This window comes from Miscanthus floridulus, chromosome 2 (assembly GCF_019320115.1).
Source record: "Miscanthus floridulus cultivar M001 chromosome 2, ASM1932011v1, whole genome shotgun sequence".
Taxonomy (NCBI): Eukaryota; Viridiplantae; Streptophyta; class Magnoliopsida; order Poales; family Poaceae; genus Miscanthus; species Miscanthus floridulus.
Window position 1 is genome coordinate 127,809,612 of NC_089581.1, and position 19,061 is coordinate 127,828,672.

The 19,061-nt window shown below is 47.3% G+C and overlaps 1 long non-coding RNA gene across 2 annotated transcripts; it reads left to right on the forward strand.

Moving 5' to 3' along the window:
- The first annotated feature begins 15,955 nt into the window (after nucleotides 1-15,955).
- Nucleotides 15,956-17,072, forward strand: LOC136539629 (uncharacterized). 2 transcript variants are annotated; one of them, XR_010779724.1, is made up of 5 exons: nucleotides 15,956-16,194; nucleotides 16,275-16,447; nucleotides 16,514-16,579; nucleotides 16,676-16,753; nucleotides 16,838-17,072. It is a non-coding gene; the product is annotated as an uncharacterized lncRNA (long non-coding RNA). The 2 variants fall into 2 exon arrangements; XR_010779725.1 differs by having other exon boundaries at nucleotides 16,523-16,579.
- The last annotated feature ends 1,989 nt before the right edge of the window (nucleotides 17,073-19,061 follow it).

Here is a 19,061-nt window from a genome sequence, read left to right on the forward strand (position 1 = left end):
CAGAATCTGTCAGGGTGCTGCGACACCGTCTTTTGGTCTGTTGGACCGTGTATCGTGTTTGGGCCCATTAGGGGGCGCGTCCAGGGGGTGACTCCCAAGACTCTATAAATAGCAGCTGTCACTCTCCTTAGGGTTTGTGTTTTGTTTAGTTCTTGATTTCCTCGTGCAACAGACATCGTTTTGCTGTAACTATACCGCCAAGGCTGCTTGCTGTGAACCAGGGCCCCAGTTCTTGATCTTGTTCGCCTATGGCGATTAGTCCTTTCGAATAAAGACTTGAACTCTTTCTTATTTTCATAAGCCTCATATTTATTTGCAATTTCAGATTGCGTTTATCCTGTTCTTGCTTGTGTTCTCGATTCGCTTGTAGGAAAGCCTTCTCGGCGAGGTCAATCGCGTTCGCGTGGTTGATAACCAATGGAGCAGTGGTGTAACGGTTGCAGGGGTCCAAATCAGTCTTGGTTCAAAGCCTAGATCATGAACTTTGAGTCTCCACCAATCGACGCTATCATACCTTTCGAAAGATCGGACCTAGTCTACATCAAGTGGTATGAGAGACCTTGTTGCCCGTTAGGTATAACTTTGTTTTCCCCTTTAGATTGTTACTGTTTTTGCATTACCTATAGTCCACAAAAAGCAAAAAAAATACATCATCACATATTCCCTATCCTATAGCCTCATTGTGCCATGCAATTTCGTCTCTATTTCGCGTTGTTGAGTTTGTGCCCTAGGTCAAGTTCTTGTTGCTGGTTTTATATCGTTTTTAGTCTAGTTTGTGTTTTCCCCTTTATTTTTCATCATAATCCGTGAACATCTCCAAGTCTTGTTGAGTTTCTTTTGTATTCATCAAACCCTAGTCCACGCCATCTTATTTGTTATATTTGTCTTCACTGTTTCCATCAAATCCTTGCTGTCGTGACCAATTTTGCGTGCATTGTTCCCGTTTTGTCCTCTAATTCAGAGTGCGTTCGTAAAACTAGTCTAGTTTTCGCATATGAACTCGGGTTTTGACGTTCCATATATTAAAATCGATCAGAATTTTTTTTGGATCCGTCCATCCCCAGTTTAGCTGGGGTTGGAGATTTTTATTTTGGTCAAAAAGTGGTCATAAGATCCTCTTTTCGTGGTCACAAGGTCTTTGTCGATTTCGAGCACGTATTCTAAAAATTCCACAGGCCACGTCTTTCACTTGTTTAAGCTCATATTTTCTGTGGTTACTTCTTTTGTGCTCCTAAGTGAAGAAAAAATATCAAAAAAAATAAAATAAAAAGAAAAAGTCAAAGAATCCCAAAAAAAACAACGACCGCTAGGGATGAAAACGGTACGAATATTTTCCGACCGTACTCGAAACCGAATCTGTTTAGAGGGTTTGAGATCTGTCCATATCCGAGTCCGGATATCCAACATCCAATACCGTATCCGTATCCAAATACTCAAATCACATATTTATGATGGTGATATCCAATCGTATCCTATCCAACATAGTTGACACTATCCGTATTCGAATCCGAATCCAGACATAAATATGAAAACAAATGTAATATCGGTGATATCCATCCGTATCTGATCCGTTTTCATCCCTAACGACAACCCAAAAATAGAGAAAAAGAGGGGCAAAAGTGGAACAATATCTAGAGGAGCACATAGAGAGCGCCATTTGAGCTGTGTTTGCGTGTGCTGATTTCTACCTTGATCCTAATCATATTCTTGCTATTCATATCACTTGATACATCTGGTACTTGGAACATGAGTAGGCTAGCAACTAAGACAAGTACTTGGGATACTTATTCAGCTTTGCTATTCAGTTGCAAATTTTGCTATTCCTTGCTACTATATTGTGCCTGTCCAAGCTCCACTTTCTTCTAACCAAGTATAGGTTTGCCTTACAACTGTTACACTCAAGCTACAACGGTATCACAGTCACCGACCGATTGCACCACCTGTTGCTTTGGTAAGAACACTTGTAAGACTGTGGTAAGACGCTTGAGAGTTGAGTGCCTTATTTTTCCTTGTCCACAACCTAAGTAGTTGGTAGGGATAATACTATTTGTGTTGTCTTTTCCTTTCTACTAACCATGTCTGGAAAAGCCAGAGGTAGCAGCCAAGGAAACGAGGATGCACCTACAGATTTCAATGACTGTGTTTCTAAGAATGAGCTTCGTGCCGTTCTTGATGATAAGTTCAATAAGATCCTTCAACAAATCACCAATTTGGCCAAGAGGATTGAAGATGTTGAACAACGACATCCTGAACCACGTCCTGAAGATGATGATGATGATCTCTCTGAGGAGGACGATGGCGACACGGAGGCTGAAGCCAAAGCTCAACGATGTGTTGAGGATGCACATAACCATAATCGGTTGAACTTTAACCGACGCGGTATGGGAGGTAACAACCAAGGTAATAATGATCCTTTCTCTAAAACCAAGTTTAAGATACCTCCTTTTTCTGGTTCTGCTAATCCTGAAGCATATTTAGATTGGGAGATGGCTGTAGATCAAAAATTTAGCTCCCATCAAGTACCTGAAGAATATAGAGTTAGACTTGCTACTAGTGAGTTTACTAGTTTTGCTCTTTTCTGGTGGAATGATATTTGCAATAATACTAATGCTAATGCTAATGCTCAAATACCTCAAACCTGGACTATACTTAAACGACAAATGAAATCGAGATTTGTTCCTCCATACTATCAGCGTGATCTGCGATTAAAACTGCAACGTTTAAATCAAGGCAGTAAAACTGTTGAGGAATATTATCAGGAGCTTTTAATTGGTCTAGCACGTAGTAACATACAAGAGGATGATATGGATAAGTGTTCTAGACTTTTTGGAGGTTTGCGTCGTGAAATACAGGATGTTCTTGACTATAAAGAATGGACTAGATTTTCCCAATTATACCATTATGCTATTAAAGCTGAAAGGGAAGTACAGGGACGACAACCTAGGCAATCCACGACTCCATCCGCGACTCCATCCATTCCTTCACATCCAACCGAGGTGAGTAAATTTTCTAATGTGCAGACACCACCAGCACCTGTAAAGAAGAGTTCTCCTATCACACCTCCTTCTAGTGAATCTGCTACACCTTCCTCTAGCAGCTCTTCTAAAGTTGTGTGCCACCGCTGCAAGGGCATGGGACATATTGCTAAAGAATGCCCCAGCAAACGCGCATATATTGCTACTGATGATGGTGGGTATGCTAGTGCTAGTGATGAAGAGAATGAATTTGCACTTGCAACTGATCTTTATGTAGATAAATTTGCGGATAGTGCTGAAGATCCTGATGAGGTAATTTATAGTGTGGCATGCACTGCAGACTACAAATCAATCCTTGTTCACCGTGTTTTGAGTACACAAGTTGAGCCAGTAGACAAGCTACAACGCCATAATTTGTTTCAAATGTTCCTCATTGTTAATAATTTCCGTGTTCGTGCTATAATTAATGGAGGGAGCAGCAATAACTTGGTAAGTTCTGAGCTTGTCAAGACTCTTGGTTTATCTACACGTGCTCTTCCATATTCATACCATGTTCAGTGGTTCAACAATAGTGGTAAGGCAAAGGTAACACAATCTGCTCGTGTGCATTTTTCTATCAGGTCATACCATGATTATGCTGATTTTGATGTCGTGCCTATGCAAGCTTGTTCACTTTTGTTAGGCCAACCTTGGCAATATGATAATAATGCTCTACATCATGGTAGGTAAAATAGATATACTTTTATATTTAAGGGAAAGACCATTGCTTTACTTCCTTTAACTCCAGTTGAAATTGTGCAATATGAAAAGGAACTTGCTGAAAAGAAAAAGAAAGGCCATGATAAAGACTTTAGCAAACCAACAAATGAACCATCAAGTAACATGAAAGAAGTTTTATTTGCTCTTAAATCTGTTCTTGCTGATCATGATGAACCTTGTTATACTTTAACTTGTACACCTGCTTCTAGTGCTATGCCTCTTGTTGGTAATAACCTTTTGTACGAGAAGGAGGATGAATTCCCAATAGGGAAGCCACCATGGCAGCTGCCTTTGTGAAGGATGGGGCACCAAGATGAACGTTTTCTTCCAAAACCATCGTTGCTGTCATCCAATGGAGGAGACGATCTACTTTAGTCGAGGACGACTTCAATTCGAGAAAGGGAGGATGATGAGGACATCACTACTTCATCACATACAAGCCAAGGAGAGGAGGAGGTCCAGCATGGGCGTCCAATTCATCTTTTTCATGGTGGAAGGCCAGTCCAACTCAAATTTGAGTCTGGCTCGGGCTCTAGGACCAGTCTTCCTTAAACTAGTCACCCAGGACGCATCCGGACTTCATTTTCGATGATCCACATATGGATGGAAATCTAATTGGATAAGGAAGCCAACCCAATTGGTTTCACATTAAAAGCCCTTCGGAATCAATGGGAATCATCGAAACAAGTCAGCGTCCAGAATCTATCAGGGTGCTGCGACACCGTCTTTTGGTCCGTTGTATCGTGTATTGTGTTTGGGCCCATTAGGGGGCGCATCCAGGGGGGTGACACCCAAGATTCTATAAATAGCAGCCGTCGCTCTCCTTAGGGTTTGGGTTTTGTTTAGTTCTTTATTTCCTTGTGAAACAGACATCGTTTTGTTGCAACTGTGCCACCAAAGCTGCTTGCTGTGAACCAGGGCCCCAGTTCTTGATCTTGTTCGCCTATGGCGATTAGTCCTTTCGAATAAAGACTTGAACTCCTTCTTATTTTCATAAGCCTCATATTTATTTGCAATTTCAGATTGTGTTCATCCCGTTCTTGCTTGTGTTCTCGATTCGCTTGCAGGAAAGCCTTCTCGGCGAGGTCAATCGCGTTCGCGTGGTTGATAACCAACGGAGCAGTGGTGTAATGGTTGCGGGGGTCTGAATTAGTCTTGTTTCGAAGCCTAGATTGTGAACGTCGAGTCTTCACCAATCGACACTATCATACCTTTCGGAAGATCAGGCCTAGTCTACATCAGTCGCCAAGGCCCATTAGGATGCTGATGAGGCCGAGAAGGTGTTCAAGGCCCTATCGGTGAGGTCGCAGAAGAATGATGAAGAAGCCACTAGGGTTAGGAAGGAGTGGGATGAGTTGCTCTAGAAGGACGCCAAAATCTGACAATGGATTCTTGACCTTCTGGTCGAGGTTAAGAAAGAAAGGGATCTAAAGATAGGGTCTGAGGAGAAACCCGTGGCCCTAGAGAAAAGGGCAAGCCTGGATGCTATGGCGGTCACTCGGCTACGCAAGGAGCGGGAAGAGCTAATCCAAATTACGAAGAGGCTCCACTCGGAATGCGGCGTGGCTCATGAGGAGCACGACCAGGCTTTCTGAGAGCATGACCAGGACTGCCAAGAGCGCAATGACGCATTGCAGAAGGTATGCTCCCTCTAGGCCGAGCTCAAAAGGGAGACGATCTGGAAGTTGAAGGCCAAGAGCATTTCTACTAGGCTGGTTGTGGATCTCGCTGAGGTGAGGAGAAATCTTCAGGAGGAGAGTGACGAGCTCGGTACCCTGAGCGCCACCCTCAGAGTGGTCTACAATGACCTTGAGATGGTGCGGTCAGAGGGGACCAACTCGCTCATAGCTCATGCCATCAAGATCATGGCCTAGGTACGCTAGCTCGAGAGGAATGCCCTTCATGCTAGGGTCAATCAGTCCTTCGCGATTGCTTGTTCTCATTATGGGGATAACATCGATCTGGAGGCAATGAGCCACGGCTATGCGCCCAGTTATGAAGTCCACGAGCTAGAGGAGATGGAGACGGTGGTGGCTCCCCTTTCGTAGGACCTGGCGGATAGGATAGAAGGCATAGTTCTCCCCTAGAGGGGCTAGTTAGTTAAATAGGGCGAGCAGTCGTTCTTGTAATAAGCGGACAAGTTCCGACCCTTTGTTTAAAGAAGCTTGTTATTTTGTTTTGTTTGAAAAAATTTGTTCTTTCTTCCTTTTTATGTGTAAAAAAGGGGGTTAATGCGTTCCGACCCTTCCTATTGTTAAGACCATAGAGTTTGAGGTGTGGGCGGGAAGCTCTGGTCACGTTGGTAAGCAAGAGTGTCGTAGCCACTAGGACGTATGTTTCTCGTAGTCCGACTAGTTTTACTTGGTGTTCGTTTTTGCAGGCCTTGCCTCTAGGTTTTTAACATGAGAAAGGGGTCGAGCACGGCAACTATTTTAGAAAGGGTATGTATATACCCTTATCAGCCCCTGAGTGAGACCCGACCCCTTGCCATTGTCGGGGTCGAGTTTCACTAAAGGTCGAGGAGATGATAGAGAAAACTAGTAGGAGAAAGCTTCTCTTGTTTTATAAATGTTATTCTTAGCTTTCATACATACCCCATCTCTAGGATCTGAGCCATCATTCTATGACAGCGCATTTGGTCTCCTTGTGAGTCCAACTTTCCTCGAGCCCCTGCGTGTAGCGGGGTCCGGTCGAGGGTTAGCTCATCTTTGTGATAGTCACCCCATCCATGGTTTCCGTAACCGGAGGGGTTGAGCTAACGCCACTTGCCTCGATGGCTTGAGTGTTGAGCTCAGTGAGCTCGCTAACGGGTATGTTCGAGTGGAATCCGGGTCCATCATTCGTGATAGGGTTGGCATAGCCCTCATGTGGCATTCCACTGCTCCTTAACCCGCCTCCTGGTAGATGCCCGCATTCCGTAGACCGACTCAGGTGGCCCTTGGCCTCCCCTAGATGGAGATTCTATGGGCATGGCTCATGGTTAGGATTGGACAAGAAGGTTGAGATGACCCTCTTCGCTTCTAAGCGAGTCAGGCAAGGGCCGCTGGGGCTCATCTGTATTTTCTCCCCTGGCTCTATTTGACGCGAGGCGGCCTTGAGCCCTTCATGGGCCGACCTTCGAACCTTGGTCGATCAGATTCCTAAGTCGCGGTCGGGCGGCTCGAGCCCTCGAGCCCTATTAGGCTCGGTAGGGGTTGGTCAATTTTTATGCGTCGCCTCATCTGAGGTTTCCGCAACCAGAGGGGTTGAGCTAACAACACTTGCCTCGATCGCTCGAGTGTCGCGCTCGGTGAGCTCACTAACGAGTATGTCCGAGCAAAATCTGGGTCCATCGTTCGGGACGGGTTCGGAATAGCCCTCATATGGCATTCCACTGCACCTTAACCCGCCTCTCGGTAGATGCTTGAGTCATTCCAGAGACCAACTCAGGTGTCCCACTGGCCTCCCCTCAATGGAGATTATGTGGGCATGGCTCGAGGTTAGAATCGAACGAGAAGGTTGAGATGACCCTGTCCGCTTCTGAGCGGGTCGAGCGAAGGCTGCTAGGGCTCATCTATGTTTTCTCCCCTAGCTTTGTTTGACATGAGGCAGCCTCAAGCCCTTCGTGGGCTAGCCTTCAAACCTTGGTCGGTTGCTGCTCATGTCGAATGAGACAATTACCGCTTCGTGACGCGACACGAAGCGTTGTGATGCAATAATTGCATATGCGATGCTTGGATGTATGAGAATGGATGAATGAATACTCATGCACTAGAAAACTAAAGTGGGGTTTGGTAAAGTTACCTCGATGGATCGAGTGATGGGCTTAGGGAGCTCTTACCAGATATGTTCGAGTGGGATCTGGGTCCAACGTTCGTGATAGAGTCGGCAAAACCTGCATGGGGCATCTTGCTGCTCCTTACCCGTCTCTCGATAGTGTCTGAAGCCATCCGATCGACTTGGGCAACCTGTTGGCCTCTCCTCGATGGAGATTCAATAGGTGGGCCCCTCCAAACCCTTCCTAGGAAGGCGGAGGCTAAAGCTCGGGGTGCAGACAACAAACTCTGATCACACTGGTGAGTAAAAACGCCGTAGCCACTGGGGCGTAGGTTTCTTGCGGTCCGACCAGTTTTACTCAGCATTTCTTTCCACAAACCTTGCCTCTCGGTTTTAATGTGATAAAGGGTCGGGCACAAAAAATGTCTACCGAATAAACACTCTCTTACCAGCCCCCGAGTGAGGCCTGACCCCTTGTCGTTGCTAGGGTCGGGCATCACTTAGAGATACAAAAGGGTCAGGCATAGAGAATGTCTACCAAATAAACACTCTCTTACCAGCCCTTGAGTGAGGCCCGACCCCTTGCTGTTGCTGGGGTCGGGCGTAACTTAGAGATCGTGGAGTCGATAGCAAAACTAATAAGAGAAAACATGCATAAATTAAGGGTGACCCATCTCTCGGCAGCGGCCTAAGCCGTTCAATCGACTTGGGTGACCTACTGGCATAGGACTTACCTTGATGGCTCAAGTGACGAGTTTGAGGAGCTCTTACCGGATATGTTCAGGTGGAATCTGGGTCCGTCGTTCATGATGGAGTCGGCATAACCCATATGGGGCATCCTACTGCTCCTCACCCGTCTCTCGGTAGCGGCCCGTACCATCCGATCAACTTGGGTGACTCACTGGCACAGGACTTACCTGCGGAGATAGAGGATTATATCATCCCACCCAAGAAATTAGTTAGGCAGGTAAGCCAGGCGGTGAACTTGTAATAAATGGACAAGCTCTTAAATTTTGTTATGGCCAAACAGATTTTTAGCCCTTTCTCCCCTTTTTGTATAAAAAGGTTAATGCGTTCTGACCTTTTCGTTGTTAAGGCTGTAAAGCTCGGGGTGCAGGTGAACAAACTCTGATCACGCTGGTGAGCAAAAATGTTGTAGCCGCTGGGGCGTAGGTTTCTTGCAGTTCGACCAGTTTTACTCAGCGTTCGTTTCCACAACCCTCACTTCTAGGTCTCGATGTGAGAGAGGGTCGGGCATAGAGAATGTTTGCCAGGTGGATATACTCTTAAACACGTATCAACTCTTTCTGTTGTTAAGGCTAAAAAACTCGGGGTGTGGAAAAAACTCTGATCATGCTGGTGGGCAAAAACGCCGTAGCCGCTGGGGCGTAGGTTTCTTATGGTCGAACCAGTTTTACTCAGCATCTATTTCTACAACCCTCGCTTCTGGGTCTTAACGTGAGAGAGGGTCGGGTGTAGAGAATGTCTACTATATAGATATGCTCTTATTAGCCCCCGAGTGAGCCCTGACCCCTTGCCATTGTTGGGGTCGGGCGTCACTTAAAGATCGGGGAGTTGATAGCGAAACTAATAAGAGAAAGTGTGTGTATATTAAGGGCAAAAGCGAGTAGATGTTCGATGTTCTAGGTGTTGATGAAGACTTCACCGTCGATGGTCTTAAGCTTGTAGGTGCCTAGTCAGAGCACCTCCGCGATGTCGTACGGTCCCTCCCACAATGGAGAGAGAGCTTATGGTAGTTCTTGTTGCTCTGGATGAGGCGGAGCACCAGGTCCCTGAAGTTGAAGGCCCGACCCCATACTCGCCGGCTATGGTACCAGCGCAATACTTGCTGGTACTTGGCCAAGCAGAGGAGGGCAACGTCGCGTGCTTCATCTAGCTAGGCTTCTTCCTATGCTCCCCCTTGTTGGAGCCTCCGGACAAGAACTGCTTCAAGAGGACGCAATCCTTGTATAGGTGTTCGATGGGGAGAGCATGGTTTGGGCATGGCCCTTCGAGCAGCTTCTCGAAGTGGTTCGAGGTACCCTCGGTGGGCTTTCGAGCCCTCTTGTGGTCGACAGTGTCCACGAGCGAGCCCTCGCGTCACTACTTGTTCTTCTTCTTGTTGGGACAGTTGGAGGCACCTTCGCCAGCGTCCTCATCTCTCTTTGCCTTGCCTTTGAGGCAGTCAAAAATTGCCCCAACCACCTCCTCACCTGAGGCATGGCTGGTGGTGATGTCGAGGAGCTCCTTGGTGGTTTGCGGGCCTTTACATCCCAGCTTGTGAACCAAGGACTCACAGGTGGTCCCAGACAAGAAAGCTCCTATGACATCGGCATCGGCGACGTTGGGCAGCATGTTGTACTGCCGGGAGAAACATTGGATGTACCCACAAAGAGTTTCCCCAGCCTTCTGTCAGCAGTTTTTGAGATCCTATGGGTTCCTAGGATGCACGTATGTGCCCTAGAAGTTTCCCACGAAGACCTCTTTTAGGTCTGCCCAACATTGCATTTTGTTGGGCGGAAGGTGTTCCAACCACATTCGCACCAAATCGGCTAGGAACAATGGAAGGTTGCGAATAATGAAATCACCATTATCCACTCCACCAGCTTGGCAAGCAAGCCGTTAATCCTCGAGCCACAGTCTAGGGTTCGTTTCCTCAGAGTATTTTGGGATGTTGGTCAACGATCGGTACCACGGTGGAAAGACGACGTTGAGGATGTGTCGACCAAAGGCCTGAGGTTCTGGCAAGTCGGGGCTTGGGCTTTGGTGCTCGCTGCTGTCATAGCTTCCGCCACGACGAGGGTGATAGCCACGGCTTGCCTCCTCCCTTGCATTTCCATAGGTACGCCTATGGGCATCGAGGGTGTCGCGCGCGTCACGATGGACGCCGAGACATTCATGCATCGGGACCGCGGTGCATGCCCTGCCGCCTTGCTACGCCTGGTGGACTGACACGTCCCTATTGGGCTGCTCTAAGGGTGCGCGCTGGCTGGTGTCGAGCTCGCGTCATCGGGACAGCGAGCTCTTAGCTTACTGCGCCGCCGCACACTCAAGTAGCATGTGAATCTCACGATGGGCCTAATGATCCTCGGGCATCGCGGGCCCCAGAACCCCCCAAAGCAAGGGCGCCGTAGTGGTGATGTTCTGGCTTGCCCAGGTGAAGTGTGGGAGAGCTTCATCGTCCTCGATGATCCTCCAGTTCACATTGCGGGCGACGGCGCGCGCACACCCACCGTCTCCGTGGTGCTCGATCTCTTGCTCGAGCTCCACGCATTCCTATTCGAGCTGGAATCATGCTTCCTTGAGCTCTTGGTGCCAGGCCTTTAGATGCTCCCCCCACAAATGAGGTAGGGCCCTGCATCCCCCTCAACCTCGTCGTCGAGGTCGTTCGCTGGGGTAGCCTCTCCCTCGTGGATGCTTTCGACGTGTCCCTCGGGGGTACCTGCCATGAAACATTCATGAGAAGGGTGATGGCTCCTCCTGCTGGAGTCAAAGTTGGAGGGCGACCCCGATTCTCCTGCGAGGAGGTCGTGGAGAGATTTCATGACATATTCGGTCATCCCCATGAACTCGTCGTTCATGGGGGATGGAGGCGTGCGTTGCGCCACAAGGTGGCCAACGGTCTCTGCGGTGTTACGGAGACCGGACGGGAGCATTGTCAGGGCACTCTATATGAGGTATTCAAGGGAGAGCGGTTCTCCTCCGGCAAGTTGCGTCATAACATTGGCGAACAAGAAGGTGAGGTGGCGCAGGTCCTCCCGAGATGATTGGGTCCTAGGAAGTCGCCGAGCTAGCACTCTAGTCCCCCGTAATCGAAGCCGAGGAGCTAGTCGCTCCTGGGGGCATGGGCCTCTAGTGCATGCAGTTGTAGCTCCTCAAGCGCCTCGACGATCGCATTGAGACCGGTGGAGTGGAGAGGTTGGACGGCGGCGGGAGCCTACGCCAACTCTCCCTCCATTGTGACGATGAAGTCTAGGTTCCCGAGGCGCACATGCATGCCCGGGACCCAGCTGAAACCGTGACTAGCCATCCGAGGCCTGGTGTGGACGTCGAGACGCGCAAAAGGCCCCTAACTGGCGTGCCAACTGTTGGTGTTTCAAGTTACCACCAACAAATAAATTTCTAGTATTACGTGTCTGGCTCGGATGGTGTGCTTAGAGGACACGAGGTTTATACTAGTTCCTGCTAAAAGTCCCTACGTCCAGTTTATCGTTGCTGCTCGTGTTACTAGCACTGAAAGTTTGCAGTAGGGGTTACAAACAGGCGAGAGGGAAAGGATCCTAAGTCTCTGGTGAAAGGAGTGAACGGATGCTGAGAGCTCGAGCGCTGTTCAGCCATGTGTTCGTGTCATGCTCTTGTGCGGATCTGGCTCGATCTATCGATGGGTCGATCGGATCCCCCTCATGGGACGCCCAGCTTTCCCTTTTATAGGCCAAGAGAAAGCGCGGTTTACAGCGGAGGAAAAGAGAAGAACGAGAGAGAGAAGGCCTTCAGGATCGCTGGGTCCTTCTTCTTCTTCATGCGGGTCCTACCGATCCTGTAGATGTCAACAGGGACGCCTCCACCTCGTGGCCCTGTTTGTCACTGGCGCCATGCGCAGGCGTCATCAGCCGGTGATGGCGGTCCTTTCCGTCCCGGCGGACGTCGTGGTGAACTGACGCGCCTGTCAGCGTTCATACGATGGTTAGGCAGAACAACACCGTCACGCCCGACGCTGTTCTTGATGTGAACCCTCAGGTATGGCTCGTCATGGCCACATGTTACATCGAGGCGTGTCGGTCTCTTCCTTGGCGTCAGAGTTTTGACCTAGGCCCATACGCTTAGACCTAGAATGGTTGGCGACAGTATGGGTCCCCGTCGGGCGAGACGGAGACCAAACCCAAGGGTCGGGCGAGGTGAAGCCCGTGGCCTCGGGGTCGGGCGAGGCGGAGATCGTGGCCTCGGGGTCGGGCGAGGCGGAGCCCGCCCCCGGAGGTCAGGCGAGGCGGAGATCGCGGCCTCGGGGTCGGGCGAGGCGGAGCCCGCGCCCGCACCCAAGGGGGTCGGTTGGAGCTGTAGTCGCACTCTTGACTGCTCGGATGAATCAATGTTGATTACCATTAGCTCCTCTTCGGATACCCTAGTATAAGTCCCCGACACACTTCTTAGCAAAGAACATAGAATTTGATCAATTAGCAAAAAAACTCATAGATTAATTAAAACAAAGAATTTGATCCCTTAGCAAAGAACAATAATTAATCAATAAGATACACCAGTCATTTGTTCAAAAAAAGATACACCAGTCATGCACTAATAAAAGAAAAGGTAATGTAAAGAAAGAGTGAAAGCATCAGCCCATAAAAGGAAAGATAATATAACAAAATGGTTTTATATGGCCATCTCAATTTAGCAAATCCACTTCTTCAGTATTTGTCAGTAATACTGGAGACTGTCCATCATATTGCTCTATTTCCCCGTTCATTCCCAGTCACATCCTACCATCTCTAGCTATATGCAGGGATCCGTGGATGGATGGAAGAAACATGACTGTAACTCCATGCAACGTACAGTAAGAAAAGGAATAAAAATGTTCACCTCAACTTCTTGCTGGGCTCCATGTTCATATCGATATTCAACAATCAGTATAGTGGTGAAGAGAATTCAGTCTACCAGCAAGTTTGATTAACCAAGCTAGCCAGACCAACCACTGCACTGTGATCGATGATTACTATTTAAACATAATTATTCTCCACAACTAGTACAGCTTGTTAATTCCTCTGCCAGCTGCATGCATGCCAGCATGTCTGCTCCATGTTTGTGTATAATTCTGGTGATCAAATAGAGACCATATGAACAACGGATACTGCCCAAATCAAAACAGACAGAAATAGATCAACCAAATTGCATCAACCCAAACCTGTGAACCACAAATGAGAACCCAAATTGCATCAAGGCGAATCTAAGTGGGATTCCATGGTCGTATACCTGGATGTCGTGGTCAGAAGGGGAGAGTGGCAGCGGCACAACAGTAGCCATCTGGTTGGTGATTTGCACGCCCCCACCAAGCAAGCAGAACGGTGAAGGGGATGGCGGCGCCTGTTGCTGGAACTCAAAGTGCGATACAAAGTTGCAAATTACCGTGGTTGCAAAGGATTAATGCAGAAGAGACATGTTTGGCAATCAATGAAAGAGACAAATAGAAGGATATGCTCTATCGCTCTTTTTGGTCATGAAGAAGGATGTTGCAAGAAAAAACATCATCAGATTTTTCATGGAAGGAAATAAATGTTCTGTTTCTTTCAAATTAAGCTGTTCTTGACTCTTTTTTTTTTTGGATTTGAGGATGTCCCCATTTCCATTCACTGAACAGAAATACAAGCATTTGAGAGTATTAAGAAGAAAGAAAAAAAGACAGAGCACAGGAATGCGCTTCACCTCCAGCGCAAGAGGGACCTACCCAGACACCAGGCTGCGCTTGACCTCCAGCGCAAGAGGAAACTTAAGCAAAACAGAAACAACTCAAAAGGCAGACTCTCTTGAAGGACTAAAACTTTCCTAGCCAGAACTTGCAAACAACAGCCTAGCAACGACAGAACGACAGAAAAGAAGGCAAAAGCAGTAAAAGAACAGGGCCTTGACACACCCTTTTTCACTTCTTGTGCTAGCCATCATCCAGATTCTCCTGCAATTCTTCAGTGTCACCTTGCTCTTCTTGGTTGCTAAGATGTCCATCCAGAAACTATTCAACATCTTTTTTTTCCAATGTTATTATGCTAAATTCTTGTGGCGTGCTGTACACTTAATGTTTGGGTTATCACCCCCCTCAGTATACATGATTTATTTGTTAATTGGTCTAAGGCGGGTGGTAACATACATAATTCATTGTTATTAACTGCAGCGTCAGCTTTATGTTGGACAATCTAGTTAACAAGAAACGAAGTAGTTTCTGACAAATGCAGACCGAAAACTTTTTTGTAGGTGCTATTCAGGGGAACTCATTGGCTACGGCAATGGGCAAGGCTGCAGCGGCGTAATGATCTGCGGGATCAGCTGATTCTTATTGGGCAGCATCTAGAGACATCAGCATTGCACTTCTTTAATTCCAATGGATGGTTATCGACTAGGTTTATCGGTCTTCATTAGTCAGAACTTTACTTCCCGCTTTGTTGTCTAGTGTCTACTTGTAAGCTTGTGATCCCTGTGGGTTGTGTGCTGGTCGCTGTACCAAACTTTGTAATAATTGGCCGATTCTACCCTGAGGTACATGAAGCCGGATATAAACTATCCTTTATCTAAAAAAAAAATGTCCATAGCTACTTTCAGCATAGTGTTGACGCCTTCTTCCATCTCCTTCATATCCATCTCTGCATAGAGTCCTGCCCAGAATTTCATTACTGCACCTGCATGACAGATTATCTCCACGGGGCTCTTAATAAATTTGTTGTCAAAACAAACCCTGTTTCTAGCCTTCCATATTGCCCAGCATATCGCTGTTATACCCCATACATGAAACTTTTTACCCTGGGGTAACCATTTCTCTAGCCAGGACCAACATTGAACAAGATTGCCAAGGATATCCGTAGCTCCAAGGCATTTGGCTAAGCAAGCCCACACAATTTTAACCATGGAGCATTTAAAGAATAAGTGTTCAGTTGACTCATTGCAGTCACAGAAATAACATTCAGGACTGCTAGTCCATTTTCTTTTAAGCATATTGTCCTCGGTTAGTATCGCTTCATTTGACATTAACCACATGAGGAATTTGATTTTGGGAGGGATCTTCCCTTTTTTGTTATTGACTATATATATTGTAACATAAACGGATTAACTGTACAACTAATAAAGATGGAAGAAGGCTCAACCCGAGGAACAAACAGCATTGATCTCCTTAGCTCTGGCAACGGCATCATGTCATCAATCGTAAAAGTTCAAAGCAAGCGACAACAAAGAGGCCCCCCCTCGTTGTTGCAGTTGATCTCCATCCTGCCATTGTTGTCCGCGCCAACACGACCTGCGAGCGGGTAGAAGGCCACCAAGGCCTTGGGCATAGACTCCTTGAGCCTGCTCTGATCAAAGAAGCTGTTGGCACCGTTGTTGGGGTTGCGGTAGTGTTAGAACTTAGGAGAACTTAGACATTAGAGACTTCCCTAACTCTGCAGTAGAACACTTAGGTATCTTAGACATTAGAGACTTCATTGCTCTTAGAACATACCTTCAGATCGATGATGCTCATAGGGCCGCTGAAGTCATGGCGTCAAACACCCCTGCAGTGTACGCCGACGGCAAGGATGCCGGCACGGTAGTGGCCGACGGACGGTCACGGGTCTTCAGGGCAAACCCACGCTGACCTCGATCGGTACGTAGATTAAGGAGCCAATCGCTTCTTAACGTGACCCAAATTGGGCTAGCGACGCGCGATTGCCATCTTCAATTCGGCACCTACCGTTTCTGTCCTGAATCTGAAACGTTGTCGCCGTTTAAAAATTCTCAAACGACACCACCTCTTTTCCTTTTCCCTTTCTCTCTGCTCCACGAGCGTTTTTCTTCGAGTCGGATACGGAAGCTCCTACGCCGCCGCCGCCCCGCCATAGCCTCGATTCGCGCAGCCCCAACAGATCTTCCCTGTCAACGTGGAGGAGGAGAGGGCCGTCGGAGTCAGGTGGCTGTCCAGATTCTAGAGGACCGAGGACCCCGGCGAGTCCAGATCCTGTCGCTCCAGTCACAGGTTCGTGGCCTCACCGTCTGAATCGTGCGCTTTGCCCCCGTCTGACGCGATACTAATCGGTTGGATTCGGTCCAATCCAGTCGGCGGGCCGCTGCGGCGCGACCAGCCGATCCCGAGGGCGCTGAATCGATCAGCGGGGGGCGCGTGCTGATGAGGTTGGGTGCCGCCGGCGATCCCGGTCGCCGTGGGGGATGCGCATGAGTGTCACCTTCATGGAGGCAACTAGGATGCCTCATGTTTCGTGTCCTCTCTGGTGGGTGTTTTCAGACGTGCTTTTTGTTCCTCTAGTTCAAAGCTGCGGTGCTAACTTCTGCTCTAGCAATTTCAGATGAGCCTTGGCCTGAGACTCTGGTCGCGTGTTCGGGAGGAGGCGTCACATGGACGGGTGACATCAGCTATCCTATGCATGATTTCGTCAAAAACACAAATTGGATCAAAAAAAACTATGCTGACAGTATGTAATAAGTTGTTGTGCTTGCAGAAAGCTCCAATCGATCCAGTTTACAAAAGAGCATTGTAAACCGTCAGCTTCCCAGGGTGTGCCACTTGGTGGGACGGGGTGTGTGCTAATGCCATTGCTTATCTGAACTTCATACTTCGATGCATTCTGGAGAACTTTGATATCAGCAGATTGGTTTTGCAGGAGCGGTAGCATTTCTAGAGGTTTTTAGGGTCGAGTTCAAGAATGGGCACATCATACCCGGTCCGTGTGAGAGTTCGTCGGTCATGGAGAATCAGTTTTCTGTAATGCTTCTTTCTTATCTTGCTGTTGCTTGCTATTAGACTTCGGATTGCTGTATGATACGTGTGTGCAATGCTTTCAGTACTCTTGAATCTTGATGTGTATGAAGGTATGTCCTTCTGAGTACCATCGATGCTCAAAGTATCACTTAAGCATACATGTTTTAAGTTCCACTCGCAAATGGGTTATAATATTTTAAAAGTACGTGAGCACTGTAATTTTTTGGGGGAGCAAGATAAGATGACATTTCTTTCCTAAGCTGTCGTAACATTGTCTTTCACTACTATACTCGGCACCTTTCATAGCCACATCGTAACCCCATCACAGTCCAATTTTGGCCTCAACAGCAAGCTCTCGTCAGTGATAGTCGTAGTCATAACCGTCGCTATCTGAGACCGTCTGCGGTATATACTTACATCGTCGTATTGGTTTATAATCCGTCCGTGATAAGGTCCTTACTTCCATCGTATTGGAGCACAACCCGGCTATGTTGGTATACATTAACACCGCCATGTTGGCTTATGATCCGTCCATGATCAGGTCGTTGTTTTCGTCGCACTGGAGCACGACCCGCCTCTGTTGGTGTACACTAACACCGCCGTATTGGTTTATGATCCATCCATGATCAGGTCATTGTTTCTGTCACGATGTGCCACGACCCGCCTGTGTGGGTGTACACTAACACCGCCGTTTTGACCAATGATTAGGATCACAGTCATCTTGCACAACGAACCAATTGTGTGCAGTGCGTGTTCACCGTCGCTTTGGCGCCCGACGCGTCTGTGTCGAGGTGGACATCACCGTTACTTCAGCGTATGAACCGTCTGGTCATTGGTAATGGTCACCGTCGCATTGTAGTACGATTTAGCGGTGATACACTATTGACCCAGACCGCATGAGACGAATAGCGGCAGTGTTGTACGTCTGCTTCACCAATGGCGAGTGTTATGGCGGTGATGACAAAACAGATAAAGGCCCTTACATCCGACGGTGACAAAATTGCTTCCGAGTGTCACAATTTATTTACTAATTCAGATGGGCCTTAGTAACTTACTGAACACACACCATACATAAATAATCATTAGACACCATTCATTATGTCCACAACGAAGAGTACTTTTTATAATAAGAAGCAACACTAACATAACAACTGTGTCAACTCAAGAATTAACACAACCAGTACATAGATAGGAGAATAAAGGTTCTGCTCCCTATAGACTTACATAACGAAAACGAGGTAGATGTGTTTCGCTCATTCAGATTGGTACTCCTGCTTGTAAGGCAAAGCTTCCTTAAGCTTGGTTGCCAGTGCACCATGGAACCCCTCTTCTTCCTCCCTTAGCAATTGGAGGAAAATCGTTCAAAAGCACTCAAACTCCACAACCTGCACAAAATAGCAGCATTAATAATATTCAACATACAATTGTTTTAGTTACCAAGGCAAAATTGGACTGTATATAAAATAAAAACAACTTCCTACCTGAAGAAAGAACAGCATATGCAACTTTACTGTTCTCCTACTGACTCTATGAACAAGGAAACATAATAAAGATAGTGAGGTCTCTTCGGACATAGCCTCTAGATCGGTCTATGATACCGCACGACCTGGGTAGGGAGGACAAGAACTCTTCTGAGGTTCATGTCATATGCGATCAGCTTTTTGTCCTTGCCAACAAGGAAAATCAAATTCCATTCCAGGTGAATTGCAATCACTCTGTAGTCTGCATCGCAAACATCATAACCAAATTCAATATTGTTCCATCCAAATATCTCTAGCGTGGTCACCATATGCTTCAATGTCCAGTTATCGGTACCATAGTCTTTTAGGACCCAGAATAAAAGTTGATACTTCCTAAACATACTACCAGTACATACACACAACTGATCCTAAGCTTCATGGATGGAGATTGCTTCACCATGTGGCCTACGAATTGTCCTCCATGTCTTTCCCTGCATATCAACAACAACTATCTGAGACAATTCCAGCCAGTTCATAAAACTATTAAGAAACACACTTGTCAAATATGTGCGTACAACACCCTCACCCCATTTAGATTCCTTAAACATCCATGCTACACTCTTAGATGAGTAGATGCTCACACCTACGGACTCACCGGCCCTCTTC